Source organism: Ascaphus truei, chromosome 2 (genome assembly GCF_040206685.1).
Source record: "Ascaphus truei isolate aAscTru1 chromosome 2, aAscTru1.hap1, whole genome shotgun sequence".
Lineage (NCBI taxonomy): Eukaryota > Metazoa > Chordata > Amphibia > Anura > Ascaphidae > Ascaphus > Ascaphus truei.
The window spans coordinates 53,301,179-53,327,531 of record NC_134484.1 but is presented as its reverse complement, the minus strand read 5'-3'; the positions used below and the strand labels follow the sequence as shown (position 1 = coordinate 53,327,531).

General features: G+C 42.6%; 1 protein-coding gene across 6 annotated transcripts in view; it reads right to left on the bottom strand.

Annotated features, from left to right (window-relative positions):
- The window catches only part of CSMD3 (CUB and Sushi multiple domains 3), a 1,548,521-nt gene that overhangs the window by 479,195 nt on the left and 1,042,973 nt on the right, over positions 1-26,353 (bottom strand). The gene's annotated exons all lie outside the window — the stretch shown is intronic.

The following is a 26,353-nucleotide window of genomic DNA, read 5'->3' as shown; positions in this document are numbered from 1 at the left end:
AAAATCCAGCGCTTAATTAAATATATATAAATAATAAAATGTGATATAGTGTCCAATCAACTAATAAAACATAAACATGTAGTGATCAAGGGGGAAACATATACTAAAGAGGGATGCTGCTCTAATGTGGATAAACCTAATCCATAAATGTGAGAAAAAAAAGGAAAAAGAGCTCAAACCTCTTGTAGTAAATGTTAATATGGACCAGTTTAATAAAAAAAAATAGGGAAAATCAATGTCCCTACTGTATATCTAAAATATAACAACATCAAATAGGAAGCAATAAACATATAATACAATATATCCCTATGTGAATATCACATTAGAGATAACAATGAGACAAGGAATACAACAATGATATAAAAAAATAAAAACAATATAACCAATATTGGCCGTGCTGAAAGGAGGATATATTTGTGAATAAATCACATGTGTATATGAGAATAGCCTGAAGGAATAAAGTTCATTGATATCCTGTGTTTCCAAGGAGTATGTAGACAGGTTAGGTAGGAGATATAAAGTCCTTTAAATCCAGATGAATTGGGATATGAGCTTATGGGTGTTACTCCCCTAACACAATGTGAGCAATGGTGCTGAAATCCGTCAGCTAAGCCTCCACCTGTAACACACGCTGATCCAAGATGGTAATGTTTTAAACAATCACATATAGTAGTACCCCAGGAGGAGGGGGGCAGATAGGAAGTCCACAGCTGTTCTGACGATCCGTCTGCACACTCAATAAGCCGGAATCCAGAAAGCTAGGGTCCCCTCAGGAGTGAGATGTACTCCCACAGCTGATCATGCGGTCTGTCTGCACACTCATCACACTAAGTCAGATCTGGCGATGCTTTGGCAATCCCGAATAGGGGGAGAGTGGGAGGGGAAGGGGGGAGTCCAGAGTCACACAGCAATACGTTGCACACTCTCACCACACATGCAGTCCGATGTACATTATCTCCCCACTATCACCACACCGGGATACACTGCTGTTGAATGTGGGGGTGCCTGACACCTAATGACAAGCCCAATGTAGAAGCTGGTAATCACACAAATCCTCAAGCATTGTAAGAGACGTGTGCAGAGGTATATATAATGGATACACATTTGGGTGAAATTATATCTTGGCTTTATTGAGCCTGTTCCTTTATCCAGGCAAAACATAAAAAAACAACAAAATAACAAACCCCTATCCCTTTGTAAAGGCTAACTTACTTCCCCAGACCCTATCTGCAGGACTGGAGGGATATTCACATTACCAGCCTATTACCTCAAAGTCTCAGGAAGTACCTTAAGCAGGTGGCCCTCCATGTCAGTCTCTGACATGTTCCTGGGTCCTCTGTGTCCAGGAAATATAGGTCTCTGGATGTCTTGGTGTCTTGATCTCAGCACAGCCTTTGTGCTCAAGACCATGTCTGTGTGTAGGCTTTTCTGCTCTCCTTCTTCAGCCCAAATGTGAGCTAAGGAATCTCTCTGCTATGTCTCACATGAGGCTTTTTACAGAGCTCTCATTAGTCCAGGTGGAGACTGGCTAATTGATTGGCAGCAATTAACTCTCTGCTGGATTCTCAGAGCTCAGAGGCTGCTTTATTTAAACAGAGATAAGTCCCTGTTACACGCATAAAAAGGATAATACTGCCAACCTTGGTGCACACTTCTCTTATTTTTCCTCAATAGAGCAGGGAATCCACTCTATTGAGGAAAAATAGGAGGTGTGCACCGAGTTTGGCAGTATTATCCTTTTTATGCTTGAGGATTTGTGTGATTAGTAGCTTCTACATTGGGCTTGTCATCAGGTGTCAGGAATCCCCACATTCAACAGCAGTATATCCTGTTGTGGGGATAGTGTGGAGATAGTGTACAGTACAACGGACTGCATGTGTGGTGAGAGCACTGTCTCTCTTTCGGTGCTCTAAGATTACCTTTGAGTATAGCCACCTTCAGATCTGAAGGTGGCCATACTCAAAGGTAATCTTAGAACACCATGTGAAACAAACAGATATTGCGCTCATTTGTGGTAAATAAGGATTAAGTGATATTGTGATCAAGACAAATATAACCTTAGTATAGGGAGGTTTTGTGCTGCTGCTCTTAGGGGATGGCTCAGCTATCCAGCTAGTACAGAAAAAAGAAAAAGAAAACAGCGCAAAAAAACCTCATGGTGTAGTATTACAAATAAATTTTATAAAGTTAAATGGTGATTATTGCACATACATCAATAAAAGCATAATTTAGCATGACATGTTAGGGACATGTTACCACTCGCAGGAAACAGCTATGTGCAGGCTGGTGTGTATCTGGATCGTCCTCTGGTCCTCTATATACAGCTCAGCAAAGGGTTGCACGTCTCTTAGATGGTCCTCCTAGTAAGGTGTTCGCCAGTCTCCGTCAAACCGCTTAGTGAGAAGTTTGTGCCTCTTTCAGGGATCTCCCTGCAGCAGCCGTCAGCTCCAACACGATATCCTCACAGGCAGTTCCGGATTGACCGCAGTGGCGTCTGACGTCATCAGACGGCGCCCGTCTATGCTCGCGTCTCTCTGCTTACAATGTTCAGCGAAATGGGAATCCCACAGGTCATCAACTCAAATTATGCAGTGAAATAAAACCACAATGGGGTTCAGATTAGGAAGGTATTGGAACGCGCCCTCTCCTACGCGTTTCGTAATAGATACTTCCCTATTTCTATTGAGTGTGAGAAGCTCAGAATTCTCAAAAGTTTTATGTTATCTCACAGAATGTGAGTGTTTTACTTATCAAATTTTTTATCAAGAATTTTAATAAATTGTGTTATACTATTTGCACTTTACCTCTCTTCCTGTATGGTAATCTGTGCTGGAGATCATTACTGCTGTGGACGCCCAGCTGTTCCAGATCCATCGCATAATTGTTCCAGATCCCAGAGTGGATGCAAGGCTTGACTTTATCATTTATACTGTAAGTGCATACAATACCTTCTGGCGGTTTATTGAGTCTGAACATACTACCCTATGTTTTTTCTGTCTTTTCTTGTCTCCATTTGCGCCTAGGTCATTCTTTGTGCACATTTCGTTACCAGCCCGTGGAGCGGTAGACCTTTTGGCTGCATATAGAGTCAGGGATAGTTAGACTGTAAGGGTATATACCCTCCATGATATGTGGTAAATATTCCATTTTTTAATTTCAGTGTGGTTGCGCTTATTGTATTTCTGTTTTATATATATATATATATATATATATATATATATATATATTTAAATGTAAATACAACTGTATGCTCATCTGCATGTCTTAGGCAGGTCTGCAACCCCGCCTTTCCCCATTATCACCCAGCACACAGCACTTCATATATATATATATATATATATATATATATATACAGTATGAATAATGAAGATCTGAAGCTGGGTTGTTTTTTGTAAAGGATTTTGGACATTTTTTGGTCATATTTTTCCAAACAATATTTTCTTGATCAGAGCGGTTTTTGATTATTATTATATTATTTTCTGTGTTTTCCATGGTTAACTGTGCATGTTTTTTTATTTTTCAACTTTTGTATGTGTTTCCTTTACTCGTCTAAACTCTTCACTTTCTTGCTGGCTTAGTTGGGTTCTGTATATGCTTTACCTATGCACCCTGTTTTCATTTATTTTAGTTTTAATAGAGGTTGCCTTGGTTTGCATCCCCTTTGTATGGTTGGTGTACACATTTTTTGCCAGTTGTATAATTATGCCTTGACTAGTAGCAACTCACAGTGACGGCTTTTTGTTTACATTCTGATGCTCGCGCATGCGCGATCGGTATTGTGAGCGAGCTGAATGAGAAGCTGGCTGCATGTTTAGTATGTTTTGGTTGCGCTTCCGGTTGCTTTAATAACGGACGTGCGGGGGCTGTCGGGACGGGTTGCGTCAATCCCAATTGGCCAACTAGCAGGAGAGGGGAGTGGAGAGTGCTGAATTAGCAGAAGTAGTGTTCACTGTGATTTTAAACTAACACAGCTGGTGTATTCACTGAGTCTGTCCCTATTGGTGGTGAGTATGGGTGTGCACAGGTATTATGGGTATACAGTATATGTTTTATGTTTGGCATTGTTTCACTGCATTACCTGGGAAAGGTCCCATTCTGAGGACCGAAACGTTGGTTAACTGTGGTGCTTATGTTTTAAAACATGCAAGTTTTGGTACTACTTAGTGTGCTGTCTCTTTTTGCCAGCTGCCAATCTGGTGAATGTGGAATATATATATGTGTTTATCTGTATAGAAAAAGAAAATCCAGCGCTTAATTAAATATATATAAATAATAAAATGTGATATAGTGTCCAATCAACTAATAAAACATAAACATGTAGTGATCAAGGGGGAAACATATACTAAAGAGGGATGCTGCTCTAATGTGGATAAACCTAATCCATAAATGTGAGAAAAAAAAGGAAAAAGAGCTCAAACCTCTTGTAGTAAATGTTAATATGGACCAGTTTAATAAAAAAAAATAGGGAAAATCAATGTCCCTACTGTATATCTAAAATATAACAACATCAAATAGGAAGCAATAAACATATAATACAATATATCCCTATGTGAATATCACATTAGAGATAACAATGAGACAAGGAATACAACAATGATATAAAAAAATAAAAACAATATAACCAATATTGGCCGTGCTGAAAGGAGGATATATTTGTGAATAAATCACATGTGTATATGAGAATAGCCTGAAGGAATAAAGTTCATTGATATCCTGTGTTTCCAAGGAGTATGTAGACAGGTTAGGTAGGAGATATAAAGTCCTTTAAATCCAGATGAATTGGGATATGAGCTTATGGGTGTTACTCCCCTAACACAATGTGAGCAATGGTGCTGAAATCCGTCAGCTAAGCCTCCACCTGTAACACACGCTGATCCAAGATGGTAATGTTTTAAACAATCACATATAGTAGTACCCCAGGAGGAGGGGGGCAGATAGGAAGTCCACAGCTGTTCTGACGATCCGTCTGCACACTCAATAAGCCGGAATCCAGAAAGCTAGGGTCCCCTCAGGAGTGAGATGTACTCCCACAGCTGATCATGCGGTCTGTCTGCACACTCATCACACTAAGTCAGATCTGGCGATGCTTTGGCAATCCCGAATAGGGGGAGAGTGGGAGGGGAAGGGGGGAGTCCAGAGTCACACAGCAATACGTTGCACACTCTCACCACACATGCAGTCCGATGTACATTATCTCCCCACTATCACCACACCGGGATACACTGCTGTTGAATGTGGGGGTGCCTGACACCTAATGACAAGCCCAATGTAGAAGCTGGTAATCACACAAATCCTCAAGCATTGTAAGAGACGTGTGCAGAGGTATATATAATGGATACACATTTGGGTGAAATTATATCTTGGCTTTATTGAGCCTGTTCCTTTATCCAGGCAAAACATAAAAAAACAACAAAATAACAAACCCCTATCCCTTTGTAAAGGCTAACTTACTTCCCCAGACCCTATCTGCAGGACTGGAGGGATATTCACATTACCAGCCTATTACCTCAAAGTCTCAGGAAGTACCTTAAGCAGGTGGCCCTCCATGTCAGTCTCTGACATGTTCCTGGGTCCTCTGTGTCCAGGAAATATAGGTCTCTGGATGTCTTGGTGTCTTGATCTCAGCACAGCCTTTGTGCTCAAGACCATGTCTGTGTGTAGGCTTTTCTGCTCTCCTTCTTCAGCCCAAATGTGAGCTAAGGAATCTCTCTGCTATGTCTCACATGAGGCTTTTTACAGAGCTCTCATTAGTCCAGGTGGAGACTGGCTAATTGATTGGCAGCAATTAACTCTCTGCTGGATTCTCAGAGCTCAGAGGCTGCTTTATTTAAACAGAGATAAGTCCCTGTTACACGCATAAAAAGGATAATACTGCCAACCTTGGTGCACACTTCTCTTATTTTTCCTCAATAGAGCAGGGAATCCACTCTATTGAGGAAAAATAGGAGGTGTGCACCGAGTTTGGCAGTATTATCCTTTTTATGCTTGAGGATTTGTGTGATTAGTAGCTTCTACATTGGGCTTGTCATCAGGTGTCAGGAATCCCCACATTCAACAGCAGTATATCCTGTTGTGGGGATAGTGTGGAGATAGTGTACAGTACAACGGACTGCATGTGTGGTGAGAGCACTGTCTCTCTTTCGGTGCTCTAAGATTACCTTTGAGTATAGCCACCTTCAGATCTGAAGGTGGCCATACTCAAAGGTAATCTTAGAACACCATGTGAAACAAACAGATATTGCGCTCATTTGTGGTAAATAAGGATTAAGTGATATTGTGATCAAGACAAATATAACCTTAGTATAGGGAGGTTTTGTGCTGCTGCTCTTAGGGGATGGCTCAGCTATCCAGCTAGTACAGAAAAAAGAAAAAGAAAACAGCGCAAAAAAACCTCATGGTGTAGTATTACAAATAAATTTTATAAAGTTAAATGGTGATTATTGCACATACATCAATAAAAGCATAATTTAGCATGACATGTTAGGGACATGTTACCACTCGCAGGAAACAGCTATGTGCAGGCTGGTGTGTATCTGGATCGTCCTCTGGTCCTCTATATACAGCTCAGCAAAGGGTTGCACGTCTCTTAGATGGTCCTCCTAGTAAGGTGTTCGCCAGTCTCCGTCAAACCGCTTAGTGAGAAGTTTGTGCCTCTTTCAGGGATCTCCCTGCAGCAGCCGTCAGCTCCAACACGATATCCTCACAGGCAGTTCCGGATTGACCGCAGTGGCGTCTGACGTCATCAGACGGCGCCCGTCTATGCTCGCGTCTCTCTGCTTACAATGTTCAGCGAAATGGGAATCCCACAGGTCATCAACTCAAATTATGCAGTGAAATAAAACCACAATGGGGTTCAGATTAGGAAGGTATTGGAACGCGCCCTCTCCTACGCGTTTCGTAATAGATACTTCCCTATTTCTATTGAGTGTGAGAAGCTCAGAATTCTCAAAAGTTTTATGTTATCTCACAGAATGTGAGTGTTTTACTTATCAAATTTTTTATCAAGAATTTTAATAAATTGTGTTATACTATTTGCACTTTACCTCTCTTCCTGTATGGTAATCTGTGCTGGAGATCATTACTGCTGTGGACGCCCAGCTGTTCCAGATCCATCGCATAATTGTTCCAGATCCCAGAGTGGATGCAAGGCTTGACTTTATCATTTATACTGTAAGTGCATACAATACCTTCTGGCGGTTTATTGAGTCTGAACATACTACCCTATGTTTTTTCTGTCTTTTCTTGTCTCCATTTGCGCCTAGGTCATTCTTTGTGCACATTTCGTTACCAGCCCGTGGAGCGGTAGACCTTTTGGCTGCATATAGAGTCAGGGATAGTTAGACTGTAAGGGTATATACCCTCCATGATATGTGGTAAATATTCCATTTTTTAATTTCAGTGTGGTTGCGCTTATTGTATTTCTGTTTTATATATATATATATATATATATATATATATATATATATATATATTTAAATGTAAATACAACTGTATGCTCATCTGCATGTCTTAGGCAGGTCTGCAACCCCGCCTTTCCCCATTATCACCCAGCACACAGCACTTCATATATATATATATATATATATATATATATATATATATATATATATATATATATATATATATATATATATATATATATATATATATATATATATATATATATATATATATATATATATATATATACAGTATGAATAATGAAGATCTGAAGCTGGGTTGTTTTTTGTAAAGGATTTTGGACATTTTTTGGTCATATTTTTCCAAACAATATTTTCTTGATCAGAGCGGTTTTTGATTATTATTATATTATTTTCTGTGTTTTCCATGGTTAACTGTGCATGTTTTTTTATTTTTCAACTTTTGTATGTGTTTCCTTTACTCGTCTAAACTCTTCACTTTCTTGCTGGCTTAGTTGGGTTCTGTATATGCTTTACCTATGCACCCTGTTTTCATTTATTTTAGTTTTAATAGAGGTTGCCTTGGTTTGCATCCCCTTTGTATGGTTGGTGTACACATTTTTTGCCAGTTGTATAATTATGCCTTGACTAGTAGCAACTCACAGTGACGGCTTTTTGTTTACATTCTGATGCTCGCGCATGCGCGATCGGTATTGTGAGCGAGCTGAATGAGAAGCTGGCTGCATGTTTAGTATGTTTTGGTTGCGCTTCCGGTTGCTTTAATAACGGACGTGCGGGGGCTGTCGGGACGGGTTGCGTCAATCCCAATTGGCCAACTAGCAGGAGAGGGGAGTGGAGAGTGCTGAATTAGCAGAAGTAGTGTTCACTGTGATTTTAAACTAACACAGCTAGTGTATTCACTGAGTCTGTCCCTATTGGTGGTGAGTATGGGTGTGCACAGGTATTATGGGTATACAGTATATGTTTTATGTTTGGCATTGTTTCACTGCATTACCTGGGAAAGGTCCCATTCTGAGGACCGAAACGTTGGTTAACTGTGGTGCTTATGTTTTAAAACATGCAAGTTTTGGTACTACTTAGTGTGCTGTCTCTTTTTGCCAGCTGCCAATCTGGTGAATGTGGAATATATATATGTGTTTATCTGTATAGAAAAAGAAAATCCAGCGCTTAATTAAATATATATAAATAATAAAATGTGATATAGTGTCCAATCAACTAATAAAACATAAACATGTAGTGATCAAGGGGGAAACATATACTAAAGAGGGATGCTGCTCTAATGTGGATAAACCTAATCCATAAATGTGAGAAAAAAAAGGAAAAAGAGCTCAAACCTCTTGTAGTAAATGTTAATATGGACCAGTTTAATAAAAAAAAATAGGGAAAATCAATGTCCCTACTGTATATCTAAAATATAACAACATCAAATAGGAAGCAATAAACATATAATACAATATATCCCTATGTGAATATCACATTAGAGATAACAATGAGACAAGGAATACAACAATGATATAAAAAAATAAAAACAATATAACCAATATTGGCCGTGCTGAAAGGAGGATATATTTGTGAATAAATCACATGTGTATATGAGAATAGCCTGAAGGAATAAAGTTCATTGATATCCTGTGTTTCCAAGGAGTATGTAGACAGGTTAGGTAGGAGATATAAAGTCCTTTAAATCCAGATGAATTGGGATATGAGCTTATGGGTGTTACTCCCCTAACACAATGTGAGCAATGGTGCTGAAATCCGTCAGCTAAGCCTCCACCTGTAACACACGCTGATCCAAGATGGTAATGTTTTAAACAATCACATATAGTAGTACCCCAGGAGGAGGGGGGCAGATAGGAAGTCCACAGCTGTTCTGACGATCCGTCTGCACACTCAATAAGCCGGAATCCAGAAAGCTAGGGTCCCCTCAGGAGTGAGATGTACTCCCACAGCTGATCATGCGGTCTGTCTGCACACTCATCACACTAAGTCAGATCTGGCGATGCTTTGGCAATCCCGAATAGGGGGAGAGTGGGAGGGGAAGGGGGGAGTCCAGAGTCACACAGCAATACGTTGCACACTCTCACCACACATGCAGTCCGATGTACATTATCTCCCCACTATCACCACACCGGGATACACTGCTGTTGAATGTGGGGGTGCCTGACACCTAATGACAAGCCCAATGTAGAAGCTGGTAATCACACAAATCCTCAAGCATTGTAAGAGACGTGTGCAGAGGTATATATAATGGATACACATTTGGGTGAAATTATATCTTGGCTTTATTGAGCCTGTTCCTTTATCCAGGCAAAACATAAAAAAACAACAAAATAACAAACCCCTATCCCTTTGTAAAGGCTAACTTACTTCCCCAGACCCTATCTGCAGGACTGGAGGGATATTCACATTACCAGCCTATTACCTCAAAGTCTCAGGAAGTACCTTAAGCAGGTGGCCCTCCATGTCAGTCTCTGACATGTTCCTGGGTCCTCTGTGTCCAGGAAATATAGGTCTCTGGATGTCTTGGTGTCTTGATCTCAGCACAGCCTTTGTGCTCAAGACCATGTCTGTGTGTAGGCTTTTCTGCTCTCCTTCTTCAGCCCAAATGTGAGCTAAGGAATCTCTCTGCTATGTCTCACATGAGGCTTTTTACAGAGCTCTCATTAGTCCAGGTGGAGACTGGCTAATTGATTGGCAGCAATTAACTCTCTGCTGGATTCTCAGAGCTCAGAGGCTGCTTTATTTAAACAGAGATAAGTCCCTGTTACACGCATAAAAAGGATAATACTGCCAACCTTGGTGCACACTTCTCTTATTTTTCCTCAATAGAGCAGGGAATCCACTCTATTGAGGAAAAATAGGAGGTGTGCACCGAGTTTGGCAGTATTATCCTTTTTATGCTTGAGGATTTGTGTGATTAGTAGCTTCTACATTGGGCTTGTCATCAGGTGTCAGGAATCCCCACATTCAACAGCAGTATATCCTGTTGTGGGGATAGTGTGGAGATAGTGTACAGTACAACGGACTGCATGTGTGGTGAGAGCACTGTCTCTCTTTCGGTGCTCTAAGATTACCTTTGAGTATAGCCACCTTCAGATCTGAAGGTGGCCATACTCAAAGGTAATCTTAGAACACCATGTGAAACAAACAGATATTGCGCTCATTTGTGGTAAATAAGGATTAAGTGATATTGTGATCAAGACAAATATAACCTTAGTATAGGGAGGTTTTGTGCTGCTGCTCTTAGGGGATGGCTCAGCTATCCAGCTAGTACAGAAAAAAGAAAAAGAAAACAGCGCAAAAAAACCTCATGGTGTAGTATTACAAATAAATTTTATAAAGTTAAATGGTGATTATTGCACGTACATCAATAAAAGCATAATTTAGCATGACATGTTAGGGACATGTTACCACTCGCAGGAAACAGCTATGTGCAGGCTGGTGTGTATCTGGATCGTCCTCTGGTCCTCTATATACAGCTCAGCAAAGGGTTGCACGTCTCTTAGATGGTCCTCCTAGTAAGGTGTTCGCCAGTTTCCGTCAAACCGCTTAGTGAGAAGTTTGTGCCTCTTTCAGGGATCTCCCTGCAGCAGCCGTCAGCTCCAACACGATATCCTCACAGGCAGTTCCGGATTGACCGCAGTGGCGTCTGACGTCATCAGACGGCGCCCGTCTATGCTCGCGTCTCTCTGCTTACAATGTTCAGCGAAATGGGAATCCCACAGGTCATCAACTCAAATTATGCAGTGAAATAAAACCACAATGGGGTTCAGATTAGGAAGGTATTGGAACGCGCCCTCTCCTACGCGTTTCGTAATAGATACTTCCCTGAAGAAGTATCTATTACGAAACGCGTAGGAGAGGGCGCGTTCCAATACCTTCCTAATCTGAACCCCATTGTGGTTTTATTTCACTGCATAATTTGAGTTGATGACCTGTGGGATTCCCATTTCGCTGAACATTGTAAGCAGAGAGACGCGAGCATAGACGGGCGCCGTCTGATGACGTCAGACGCCACTGCGGTCAATCCGGAACTGTCTGTGAGGATATCGTGTCGGAGCTGACGGCTGCTGCAGGGAGATCCCTGAAAGAGGCACAAACTTCTCACTAAGCGGTTTGACGGAGACTGGCGAACACCTTACTAGGAGGACCATCTAAGAGACGTGCAACCCTTTGCTGAGCTGTATATAGAGGACCAGAGGACGATCCAGATACACACCAGCCTGCACATAGCTGTTTCCTGCGAGTGGTAACATGTCCCTAACATGTCATGCTAAATTATGCTTTTATTGATGTACGTGCAATAATCACCATTTAACTTTATAAAATTTATTTGTAATACTACACCATGAGGTTTTTTTGCGCTGTTTTCTTTTTCTTTTTTCAATCTTAGAACACCGAAAGAGAGATGGTTGCACGAATACAAATTTATTAAACTGTTCATGACACTCACCGGTGTCCTAAACCGAGAATGCAGATTCACTAGTCACTACACGGAGACAAGAAAACTCTGTTCCCATGAGTGCTAAAGCCCATGTCTATAAATACTGCGCTATATGAATGCACACACACCTGTCTCTTACACATACATATGTACAATGTAATTCTATCCCTATATACCAATAGGGACAACATAATAGCCACACACATGGACAGAAATGCAATATCCTTATGCACATACATACACATCCTCTTACATCACAAGCATTCAGGGACCATTTAACACCTCAGGTCAAAAATCGCATAATGCACAGGGGGGAGGGATAGCCTTCACCCACAGATGCTTTGTTTCAAGAAAGTTTTTTTGCTGAATCAAATGTAACACAGCCCGAAGAAGATAACATTAAATCTCAAAAGCTCGCACAAATAAAAGCATTTTGTTAGCCACAGAACGGAAGAGAGCTGCGGAATTGAAAGTGCAGATACCGTTGTGCCGGGGCACAGTTGTTTCGACACATACTACTGAAGCTGCCAAGCTGTGTATGTGGAAGAGTGCACGCTTCTAACCACAAGATTTGGTCTCTGTACCAGCAGAAGAATCACAGGATAACAGAGCTTTTGTCCAAGGCGCTTATTCTACTGATCTGTTGTGAGTGACCTGATTTTAGCATTGTGGTAATAAACCTTTTACTATTGTAACACATATATCACCCCCCCCCCCAATCGCAGATGTGGGTGGAGCAAGGAATTACATGTTACCAGGTGTGGTGCGTATACTTGCAGGTTCACAGGAGGCCTGAGCCTCCACTACTGGGAACCAGGGTTGCTTCTCTGGAACGTTCTCTCGTCGGTCAGCACCTCCACCTATGTAGGATTCTATAGGAATGTACAATGGTCCTAGCATAGGAACCCACCCATAAACCACATACACCAGGGTTATGGTTAAAAGGTTTACTGGACGAGCAACACAATACACAGTATTATAATATAACAGTGCAACAACAACGGCACCTGGGTGTCTTCGCAAAGGGTCTACCGGATCCACTTGGTCCAGCACTGATCTGTACCGCCGCGTGGGATGGGGTCCAGCCGGACATCCCACCGTAAGGACAGTCTCTGGATCAGCAACAAAGGGACATGCAGCAGACACAATACTGGGTCCCTGCACTAAGCAACTGCAGCAGGGTCTCTCTCTTTCCCTGCACTAAGGAACTGCAGCAGACATTATCACTCGGTCCCTGCCTAGCACACAGCTGAAGGGGCACAGGGTCCTTACCTAAGGGCCTGTCCCTATGAACACCCACCCTCACTAGCGGGGGAGTCAGGGCCTCAACTCTAGCCCGGGGTTCTTCTGGCCTAGGGCAGAAGCTTGCAGCTCTCTGCCCCCCTTCCTTCCCCAACTGTCTCCTCAGTCTGACTGACCTCCTGCACATTGCCCATACAATATATCTACTCTCTGCAGGGGAAGCTGCAAACACTACTGGCTGCCTACAATCATCTGACTCACCTGCCTCTAAGCCTGCTGGGAGTTGTAGTTCCGCGTGCGCTGCTGCCTAATGGCGACCTATGCCTCTCTTTCTGCGCCTGCGCTACCTGTAATTGCCGCCGCAATGCCTCCCTGCACCTGCGTGAACTACTGGGGCCCGCTCTTCTCCTACCTGTACTAAGATGGCCACTGCGGCTATCTGCGCATGCGCGACTTTCCGCGCATGCGCGAGCACCAGGACCCCGACGGCGCCGGCCAAGATGGCGGCCCCAACCGGGAAAAGTCACCGTTCCCTTCCCCCACTGCCGAAGAGGTAAGGCAGGGGGCAAGGGAAGATCAGGGGAACCAAGGGTAGCCCCATTACACTATTTACACTACACTGGCGACACACTTTATTCGAGCTCGGCTAGTCCCACGAATTCGGGTATATCCGGGTGTATTGAGGTTTGTGACTGTTTTCTGCCCGAGTGCATTGGGTTATTTTCCATGCAGGGATTGAAGCATTTTATTCCCGCTGGCTGCAATACTGCACAGTATATATATATATACTGCATTACAATTCATGAATTTATGCCATCTGGTAGACACGCGAAGCATTGCAGCCTATTAAATCCTAATCATTATCATTTAACAGATCAGCCGCCCGTCAGCCAGGCATGAACCCAGGCTGGGAAGGCAAACGCAACGGGGCTTGTCAGAGGTGAGGAGCGGCGCATTCCAGGTATCTGCCAGGTACATACTGGGTATTTGCTCGAATAAAGTGTGTCGGTGCAGTATGGAGCCTGCTCTGTCCTTTTTTGTGTATATATATATATATATATATATATATATATATATATATTTTTTTTTTTTTAAACAAATATTAATTAAGTCCATTTGTTTTTAAGTGCCAATAACACTATTTGTGCAATATAAAACACATAAATTAGATCATGTTAATCAGAAAAATGTCACAGAAATTAAAACATCTGCATCTAAATTGTAATCAGTCCCTAAATGAATTGTTAAGCAATCATTACACCATTTTGAAATGTCTGTGGGAGAGTGTCAGTGATGATGAGGCTTGAATGTTTACAAAATAGTGTGCCCATGGCATGCTGTGTGCTTTTGTGAATCATTTATCTTCTAGCCTAAACCTGTCATAGTATGAAATATTGCAGCCGTGATTCTGCATGACAGAATAATGAAACATTGAAAATGGCTACACTGCAGCAATTTTTTCCATCAAAATAGAGCCATGAAAGTAAATGCTTTAGGTTTTATTTGGCAAAAAAAATATTTATTTTTTATCTTCTCATTAGCAATTTTTATTGGCTCTTCCAACAGAATAAAAAATATTTTATATAGATGCAGCTACAAAATACACGAGTGGGAGAAGCCCCATTCATGCACAGAAAGGGGGTGGTGACCTAATGTGTTATAGCACTTGCTGCAACGTGTCACAGCGTACAATAACATGTAACATGTACTACAACTGTAAAAACACAACTCACCTTATTTGATGATTACATTTGAATATTATTTTAGCATCTAAACTGACAGCGAAAATATACATAATACAGTATTTCCTGCTTCTCAGAGCCGTTACTGAAAACGTTGACCTTCAAAAATAATTTTGAATATTTTCAATGGTGTGTGTGCATTCTTAACCCTTTTCAGTGCCGTAGGGCCGTGTAACCTCTTTGGCCACGGACCCTCCAGCACTTCCGTATCATGTGACCGCTCTTCGAAACAATCACGTGATGCGGTTTCTGTTCTGGCCATCGGGAGGGCTGTGACAGGTAAAAGGTGGCTCCCTTTCAGTGATTTATGTGATTGAGGGAGCCGATTCTGTACAGCCTCCAAAAAATGAGGAATGAGCAACGACATAAGGACCCCTGGGCTGGCACTTTTTATTGACGTATATATACTGTATGTCATTGGGACATTGAAGGGGTTAATATGCAGCCACATTTGATACATATATAGGCAATACATACATCATTTTTTCTGATTTTCTTTGTTTGGCACTATAGACCCTCACATTATGATATATATATATACAGTATACAGGTGACACATTGTGTGCTCATTTGCATGTCATTTCACAGAATCCCTTGCTGCAGTGGAAGCACTGCATGCTGGGGATAATGGTGAAAGGCAAGGTTGCAGACCTGCCTAAGACATGTGAATGTGCTCACAAGTGATCTTTTTATTTGCAATATGCAATACGGTGGAGGTTTCTTGTTGCCTTTTTCACACACCATTACTTAAAACGTGTATATATATATATATATATATATATATATATATATATATATATATATGTATATATATATATATATATGTATATATATATATGTATATATGTAACGGATTTTCTGGCCTAGTCTGACCCACCCAATCTCACATTCACTCTGTGGTCTAACCAGTCCCCATTACATGGTCGTGTTTGGTGGTGCACCTGTTGGCAACAGGACTCCTGAGTCGCCCGCATGATGTTGTGTGGGGATTGCCAACCCAGACAGGCAGCTGAGGTAGTGTGCTTGAGTCCTACCTATATCCAGTGCAGCACCCCCACCTCATCAGGATCCCTGCGTTCGCATGGAGATGGTGCTGATGAGGAACTCCTCTTTGGTGCCATCATATGTAGAGTAAGTTCAGACTCACACATGAAGATGTCTTGGATCAAGGTTGCTTTATTGTGGCTTACGGTGCGGGCCAACTGCCCCATACAGTGAGTTGTCTAGCCACACATCTTGCTGTGTTATACTTTCAAAGGTACACCCTCCCAATGGAGTGGGATCCCCTCTCCCCTCAGGGAGATCACCCCTGTGCCAGGTCCCTGGACACAGTATGGCTTGGACAGCTAGATGTCACTTAACAAAACTTAGGGTCACTAGTTACAGGCATTAGTGTGGCCCCAACTTCCAAGTCTCAACGCAAACTTGCTCCTTACTCCAACACACCAACTTTGAGCAGTGCTGTGCCTTATATCCCTCAGGGGGCAGGCACATCTCTGATGTCACTAACGGTGGACTCAGAATATGTAGCCACTCCCATCCACACATAGGGCACCTCACCAGGGTGAGAGGGCAAACCTCCATGATTACTGCTGGCATCCCTGTAACTTACCAGGCTTACTGCCAGCAGGAGAGGAAACTGCAGACCATTTTACAGCATGGCTACATTTATTATATATATATATATATATATATATATATATATATATATATATATATATATATATATATATATATGTAGCCATGCTGTAAAATGGTTGACTACTTTCTGGAGTGTTGCCTCTGATATTCGGTCAAACGGTATCGTATAGCTTATTTGATTTATATAGGATTTGAACCCACCAATATCTACCTGACGGAGTGCCTTATCCACTATATATATATATATATATATCTTTGATATTGGGTATATATATATATATATATTGTGACAAACGGCTTACTCCGGGGCTCCGCCGTCTGTCCGGGACTGTTAGAACACAGTCTTTTAGGGTAGGTTAAATGACGAGGCCTCACAAGATAATAAAAAATGCACAAATGCGCACCAGGGATTAGTGGAAGGTAATTTATTAAAAATACACAAAAACTGAGGGGATCCAACCCCACCTCAGAACAGCTGTGCAGCTGGACGGCTAAGTACTACCAAGGAGAACACCTGATGGTAACTAAACCCTAAGCTGCACAGTATACAAATACAGTAAAATTTATATAAAAAACATGAAAGAAAAAAACAAACATGAAAACAACCTATCAACACATTTGTATAGAAACCGCCATAGGGTTGGGCACTGGCAAGGGGAAACGGACACTCACACTGAGACAGTCAGCAGACTCGCGGTGTCTGCACAGGATCCGGATCTCGGCACCGCGGAGATGGATAAAACCGCTGCTGTCTCCTGCAGGCTCCGTCTCAGCTTACCAGCATATACGCGTAGGATGACCTGTCGTGACCTCTACGTGTTTTGTACCAAGTACTTCGTCAGGAGATTTTTTTTTTAAAAAGTTCTTTAACCCGCAGACCTTTTAGTGTTCTGCCCGCATTCTCCACCATATGTGACAAACGGCTTACTCCGGGGCTCCGCCGTCTGTCTGGGACTGTTAGATCACGGTCTTTTAGGGTAGGTTAAATGACGAGGCCTCACGTGCTGTTCCTTTAAACAGGCTATGCCTGGTTTATTCAGTCCCAGGCACTGAGACTGCCACAGTGCATACAACAGAAACACAAGCAAAACAAAAACCTGCTCACCTGAGCAATAACTTAACTTAGGTTTTCCCTGACTCAGGTTTGAAGTGGCTTTTCCACTTCCAACAACAAAATAAGGAACTTTGCCGTTTTAGACAAAAAAAGAGCAGAATGATTTAAACTGTTTGGGGAGAGGCTTTCCCCCTCTCTGCTTCCAGCAGACTTCCTGCCTCCAGGCTCTTGTGGAGAGGGGAGAGGAACCAGGAAATCAGTCTTAAATACCTGATTTCTAATTAGCAGGACAGGTGACAGAAATCAGGCAGCAGACAAACTCTGGTCTGGATCACTCATCCCTCATTTCCAGCACTTGCCAAACTGTGGGATGGAGTGCATGTATTATGAGGCTTTTATTACCATCCCCTGGTTTCTGTCACATATCCTCCCCCCCAGCTCAGACCTCGAGGGATGAGCGACCATGGATATTAGGGAGTGCATCCTTGATAACCCGTCAGCATTGCCATGTTTGTGCCCTGACCTGTTTTCCACAGAAAATTTAAAGGGTTGTAGGCTTAGGAACCACCTGGTCACTCTAGCATTCTTCTCTCTGTTTTGACACATCCAGGTGAGGGGTGCATGATCTGTGACCAACCGGAATTTTCTCCCCAACAGATAGTATTTGAGCGTCTCTAAAGCCCAATTTATTGCGAGACACTCTTTCTCGACCATGGAGTAATTTTTCTCCTGGGGATTTAGTTTCCTACTTAAATAAAGGATGGGGTGCTCCTCACCTTGAGACTCCTGGGAGAGTACAGCCCCCAGCCCTACCTCAGATGCGTCGGTTTGGACTAAAAACTCTTTAGAGAAGTCAGGTGTGACCAACACTGGTTGGGCACAGAGAGCTTCTAAAGGCTTCTAAAGGCCTGTTTGGTTTCGGGGGACCACTTTACCATTAGCGGCCCTCTTGCTTTTGTGAGGTCGGTTAGTGGGGTTGCCTTAGTTGCAAAATTGGGAATAAACCTTCTATAGTAACCAATTAATCCCAAAAAGGTCCTTACTTGTTTTTTTGTAACTGGCCTTGGCCAATTTTGTATCGCCTCTACTTTGAGTGTTTGGGGTTTGAGTAAACCTCTGCCAATAGAATACCCCAGATACTTGGCCTCCTCCAGACCAATAGTACATTTAGCGGGGTTAGTAGTTAGTCCTGCAGACCGAACTGCGTCAAGCACAGCTTGGACCTTTGGAAGGTGGGATTGCCAATCTTCACTATGGATTACCACATCATCCAGGTAGGCGGCAGCATACCGAGCATGTGGTTTTAAAATTTTATCCATCATTCTTTGGAATGTGGTGGGAGCTCCATGTAAGCCAAAAGGCAGCACCCTATACTGAAAGAGGCCGTCTGGGGTTGAGAAGGCTGTCTTTTCTTTTGCCCTTTTTGTGAGGGGAACCTGCCAGTACCCTTTTGTTAGGTCTAGGGTCGTGAGATATCGGGCTTTGCCCAGTCTCTCTACCAGTTCATCAACCCTGGGCATAGGAAAAGTATAAAATTTTGACACAGCGTTTAGTTTACGGTAGTCATTGCAAAACCTTGTTGTACCATCTGGCTTTGGGACTAAAACCATAGGGCTGTTCCACCCACTTTGGGATTCCTCAATTACGCCTAGTTTTATCATTTTTTTAACCTCTAAACTTATAGCCTCTCTTTTGGCCTCTGGGATTTAGTACGGTTTAAGGTTAACTCGGACCCCCGGTTCAGAGACTAGGTCATGTTCAATTACGCTAGTTCTACCTGGCTGTGTAGAGAAGACTTCTTTGTTTCTTCTCACTAAATTCTGGACCTCTCGTTTCTGATGAACGGACAGGGTTTCAGCTATGCTAACCTCTGGGTCAGTTTCTCGATTCTCTGACGGACCTGGGGGTACTAGGGTTAACAAGACCTCTCTATCTTTCCAGGGCTTAAGTAGGTTTATACTGTATGGTAAATTTGCTCAGGTTTCCTCCTACCTGGCTGTCTCACCTTATAATTTACTTCTCCCACTCTTTGCAAGACCTCATATGGCCCATGCCACTTAGCAAGGAATTTACTCTCTACGGTGGGAATCAGAACTAGTACCCTATCGCCTGGAAAAAAAAATCTGACCCTAGCACCCTTATTATACATATTCCTCTGTGCCTATTGAGCTTTTTCCATGTGTTCCCTCACTATAGGTAGGACTGCAGCTATGCGGTCCTGCATCTGGGCAACATGCTCTATTACACTTCTGTAAGGGGTAACCTCGTGTTCCCAAGTCTCTTTGGCTATATCCAGTAAGCCCCTTGGGTGTCGGCCATACAATAGTTCAACGGGGAGAAGCCTGTGGATGATTGGGGAACTTCCCTAATGGCAAATAACAGGTATGGTAACAAACAATCCCAGTTTTTCCCATCCTTATCGACCGCCCGGCGTAACATGCTCTTTAAGGTTTTATTGAACCGTTCCACTAAACCATCTGTTTGTGGATGATAGACTGAGGTTCTGAGATGCTTGATTTTTAGGAGTTTACATAACTTTTTTGTTACTTGGGACATAAATGGTGTTCCCTGGTCAGTTAAGATCTCTTTAGGAATTCCGACCCGGGTAAACAGAATTATTAACTCTTTTGCTATGTTTTTAGCAGAGGTGCTACGTAGGGGAACTGCCTCTGGATATCGGGTGGCATAATCTAATATTACAAATATATGCTGATGTCCCCTAGCAGACTTTATTAGGGGTCCTACTAGATCCATAGCAATCCGGTCAAATGGTACATCTATTATGGGAAGGGGTACCAATGGGCTACGATACGCTTTGAACGAGGCGGTGATCTGACATTCTGGGCATGAGGAGCAATAATTTGTAATTTCTGCCAGAACCCCAGGCCAATAGAAGCTTCGGAGAACCTTTTCTTTTGTCTTTTCCACCCCTAGGTGTCCCCCCAATGGGTGACTATGTGCGAGGTGTAATACTACATTACGGAATGTCCGTGGTACCAACTATTGTTTAGTTAAAATTGATTTCCTTTTATCAACCCGATATACTAGGTCATTTTCTACCTCGAAGTAGGGGTAGGCAAGTGACCTATCTAGTTAGCCAGGAGTACTATTCTGGTCCCGTATATTCCCTCTTGCTTCCGCTAATGTGGGGTCTTCCCACTGGGCCTTCTTAAAACTCCCAGGACTGACCTCTAGGTCAGCGAAGGTCTTATTATGTTCTGGGGTGGTAAGTGCCTGTTCAACATCTTGTTTTGGGGTATTCCCTACCAAGGTAGCCATGGGGAAGGGAATTTTACAGCACTCATCCTCTTTCCCCTTCTTATTTGGGCCCTCATCAACCTCTATTTCTGAAAAAGGGAAAGGATTTGTTTCTTCTGTTACTTCGTTATGGTCCGCTATTGAACTCTGGGCGCTATTCTGAGAGGAGGACCACATTTTTAGAAAATGGGGAAAGTCGGTCCCTATTAACACATCATGTGCCAGTTTGGGTACTATACCCACTTTGAAATCTAAAGAACCAAACTCTGTTTCAATAAGAACATCAACAGTGGAATATTTGTGATTATCCCCATGTATACAACAAATTGCCACTCTTTGTGAACTGTTTACCTGTTTTTTCTCAATGGGCAACAGGTATTCGGACACTAGTGTGACCATTCTCCCAGAGTCAAGAAGTGCCCGAACCCTCTTACCATTTACCTTTACAAATGCCCACAGATGGTTATTCAAGGGGTCCTCTGGGCTAGGGCCCATACATTGGGACCACAGCGAATAAGGTTCAACGCTGTTGCATTGCATTGGTTCAGAAATTAGTGGGCAGACTTTCGCGGTGTGGCCCCTCTCATAACAATTTACACATTTAGGTACATAGTCTGTGTCCCACTTAGAGCCCTTTTTCGGCTCCCCATGTTGGCTGTTGCCCTTAGTGTGCGAGCCACATGGCTGGTGCTGTGTGAAGGCGGTCGTCGCTCTTCAGCCCCCCTTAACCCTGGTACCCTTTTACCGTCTCTGGAAGAGTCCTGGAACCTTGGGTAGTGGGGATGCTCCATGACTATGGGTTGCGGGTGCTCTTCTGCTGCATTGTACCTATCTACGAGGGCCACCAGCTCATCTGCATTGTGGGGGTCACTCTGACTGACCCAACGGCGTAGGGCAGAGGGAAGTTTCCTCAAGAACTGATCCATGACCAACCGTTCAACGATGTGGCTTGCTGAGTTGGTCTCAGGTTGTAGCCACTTCCGAGCGAGGTGGATGAGGTCATACATCTGGCTTCGGGTGGCTTTATCCAACGTGAAGGACCATGCATGGAACCTTTGGGCATGAACAGCCGTGGTTACGCCGAGGCGGGTGAGGATCTCGTACTTCAATTTTGCATAGACGTTAGCTTCGGCTGGCTCTAGATCAAAGTAAGCCTTCTGGGGTTTGCCGCTTAAGAAGGGTGCGATTAGACTGGCCCACTCAGCTTCTGGCCATTCCTCTCTCTGTGCCGTGCGTTCAAACGTGAGAAGATAGGTTTCAACATCATCCAAGGGCCCCATCTTCTGAAGGTAATGGCTTGCCCTGGTCATTTTCGGGACTAGGGTTGCCTCTACCAGTGGAGTTTTAATGATAGTCTCTCTCAGGATCTCGAGTTCCTGCTGTAAGCCCTGGGCGAACTGTTGTTGCTCCTCTCTCAGCAAGCGGTTTGTCTCTTGCTGGTTTGCATTCACCTGTTGGTGGTTTGCATTAATCTCTTGCTGGGCTATTAACAGCTGTTGCTGGGTTGCATTCACCTTTTGCAGGGCTGCATTCGCCTGTTGCTGGATTTCATTCGCGTCTTTCTGGGCAGCGACATTGCATACCAGCGCACTCACCACGTCTTCCATCTTGTTTGGAGAGAAAAAAAAAACTTTTTTTTTTTTTTTAAAGTTCTTTAACCCGCAGACCTTTTAGTGTTCTGCCCGCATTCTCCACCATATGTGACAAACGGCTTACTCCGGGGCTCCGCCGTCTGTCTGGGACTGTTAGATCACGGTCTTTTAGGGTAGGTTAAATGACGAGGCCTCACGTGCTGTTCCTTTAAACAGGCTGTTCCTGGTTTATTCAGTCCCAGGCACTGAGACTGCCACAGTGCATACAACAGAAACACAAGCAAAACAAAAACCTGCTCACCTGAGCAATAACTTAACTTAGGTTTTCCCTGATTCAGGGTTGAAATGGCTTTTCCACTTCCAACAACAAAATAAGGAACTTTGCAGTTTTAGACAAAAAAAGAGCAGAATGATTTAACCTGTTTGGGGAGAGGCTTTTCCCCTCTCTGCTTCCAACAGACTTCCTGCATCCAGGCTCTTGGGGAGAGGGGAGAGGAACCAAAAAATCAGTCTTAAATACCTGATTTCTAATTAGCAGGACAGGTGACAGAAATCAGGCAGCAGACAAACTCTGGTCTGGATCCCTCATCCCTCAGTTCCAGCACTTGCCAAACTGTGGGATGGAGTGCATGTATTATGAGGCTGCACTTCCAGCCTAAACAGGATAGAAACTGTTCAGTATCCTGGGAGCCCTATATATGGAATTTATTACCATCCCCTGGTTTCTGTCACTATATATATATACAGTGGTTGACAAATCACCAAAAAATCTACTCGCCACACAAAAAAATCTACTCGCCACCTAGTACCAAACGTGTGCTGCTTGGGCATATAGGAGCTCGCCACGATGTTAAATCCACTCGCCCGGGGCGAGCAAATGTATAGGTTTGTCAAACACTGTATGTATATATATATATATGCATATGTATATATGTATATGTATCCCCTGAAGAAATCAGCTTAGTCTGAAGAAATGCGTAGGGACGTGTTACTACTGTCATTGTACAAGTGATCAGAATTAATGCCAGTTGTGAGAGTGATGCCAGACCCTGTTCCTGTGTATTGGGACTCTATACCACAAAGGGAACTTACATCTAAGAGACGGTAGTTGCCGGAGGAGCCTCCAAGGTGTAACACCATCTAGAGAGGCGTGACATCAGTCCGGAGCATACCCAGTGGAGCAGAGGCGCTGTGGCGGCAACACACGACGGGTCGGAGCATGAGTATTACTCATACAATGCTTTTAATATTTGGAATCTTGTGAGTTTTGAATCGTGATGTCCATGTTTTATTAAATTTTATTTGCGTTAATACACGAAGATCGATCGCTTTTTCTTCTTTTTTTCTGTTAGGTCTGTCAAGGGAGGTTGTTGTGCCCAAGAAGAAGGCTGCCAGTATCTTGACAAATCATTGTCAGACTTTTCCAGATCACATCATTGGTTTGGTATCTGATTGTTTCATATGGACATTTTTTCAATCACTTGATTTTAACTATTTATTGTGTTTTTTATATTATTTTTATTCATACATATTTTATTTTGGTATATGCATTGTAATACATGACATTATTTATTGATCAGTGCACTTTAGACTTGTCAGTATTTAACATCATATTGTGGTTATTCTTTAACACACTAGAGGTGTTTCATATATAATCAACATCCAATTATACACCATACTAGTCATTACATCCAGATATACTAGCCGCAGTCTTTTCTTTTCCATATATATATATATATATATATATATATATATATATATATATATATATATATATATCTCAGGGTGGTGCTGAGGAAGGTCCTTAGAGGACCAAAACGTTGGTTATCTTTATGCTGATGTGTTTTGTCAATATACTTTTTGCTTTGATGAAATTTGAGTGCTGTTTCTTTGCTGTCGCTCTGGTGATAGCAGCTGTTACCTATATATATATATATATATATAGCAAATATTCCTGTATGCTCATTTGCATGTCTTATCTTAGGCAGGTCTGCAACCCTGCCTTTCACCATTAGCACCCAGCACACAGCACTTCCATTGCAGCAAGGGATTCTGGGAAATGACATGCAAATGGGCACACCGTGTCAACTTTTGCTTCAAAACCATTTTTAACATGGTTCCCTATAGGCTTAAGCTTGCTGCATGGTCACAGCTTTAATGTATATATATTGCACTTGATTGACAGTGGGAGGTGGTGACATCAGGCCTGAGCATGTCCAATCGTGGGACAGACCTGGTGCCCTCCTCGCTGTACTTAAGGGCAGTGGCACCCCAAATTCAGTAGTTTCTCTCCACACTGAGAGAGGCAGGCTGCACACAGGGAGCCTGAGATTGGGGCCTTCCATGTTCCTCTTCCCCTTGGGGGAGGGCGAGTGTAGGGGTTGGGTTGCCAAGGGACCATCACCCAGTGGATAGATGATCCTGACAAGCTGTGATTGGACAGGCCACTGCTGTATTGTGGTGTATTCGATAAAGACCATTCCTGCTTGCATATAACTCCTGCCTAGTGTGTGATCTTACTAGGAGGAGAGGGAATAATTCTACCGTAGGAGATCGTCTCCATTCATCTTGGAGCCTGCGGCAGATGGAGCCCCTGCACTGCTAGAGAACCGTGTGGGTAATGTACCCCAGGAACCTGATCATGTGTCCCCACTACCATCGGCAGACAGCTCAGCCCTCCTGTTACCAGCAGGTATCATGCACCGCATGATTAGTAATGGCCAAATCTCCCACCGGGTGGGCAAAACAGCGTTACACACACACACAGCATTACACACACACACACACACACACACACACACACACACACACACACACACACACACACACACACACACACACACACACACACACACTAGTCGTGCAGTGCATGATACCTGCTGTTAACAGGAGGGCTGAGCTGTCCGCCGATGGTAGTGGCTAGTGGGTAGTAGATATATATATATAGTTTTTGAGTTGAATCTAATCCATGTTCTACACTCTAAACTCAGAAAATAAAATACTTTAAATGTATGAATATTTGTTAAGGTTTCTAATAATGTCAGTCATTATACTATACAGTAATACAGTATGTGAGAACATACTTGAAATCAAGATGCACATCTTGGTAAAGTATGTTTAACCAGATACCGTAGTATAACAGTACTTATATTGCAAGGATAGCCTTTGGTATTTGCCTAGTATTGACTGTTGTTGGCACGTAAATAAACTCTCCCCCCTCATTTATTTCTGCCTATCTCCCACCCACATATTTCTCCCCTCTCCCCCCCCCCTCTTCACCTATAGCTACCCTCCTCACCGCACCCATATCTTACAGTGTCAGAGGGGTTAGGAATTCGCATCCCTCTGGGCTTAATGCAGACCCACTACATTGCGACATACCTTAAAAGTGAGCTCAAGAGATGCCAGAAATGCCAGCAACACATTGCTAACAAATGAATTTATAGTCAATTAGACGAAAAAAGGATAGGGATTAGGGAGTGATCAACTAAATCATACAAATAGTAATATAGAAAAATAATAACTTCCAATCGATAATTATCAATAAAAGTAGGTGCAGCTGTGAATTGAAGTGAATCAAGGAAAATAAGGGATACAAAGTGTTTGTATCCCAGGAGAAAACTCACTTATGGTTTCATACCATTTAATTTATTTTTAATGTTAATTACACCACTCTTTTCTGTAATATATGTTTTAAGTAATCAGTATTAAAAGTTACATTTTACACTATAGTGGTGTGCATAGAAGTGAGTTTTCTCCTGGGACACAAACACTTTGTATCCCTTATTTTCCCTATAGTCAATTAGAGAGCAAAGATGTTAAAGCAGGTTATTAACCTTTCTCTTTATTGCCATTTATGATTTTATTTGATTATTTTAACAAATTCCTATCAATCAAGCATCTTTTTCTTAAATGTGCAACTTAACTGCAGCTTTAAACATTGTCAAACTGTAAGTCCA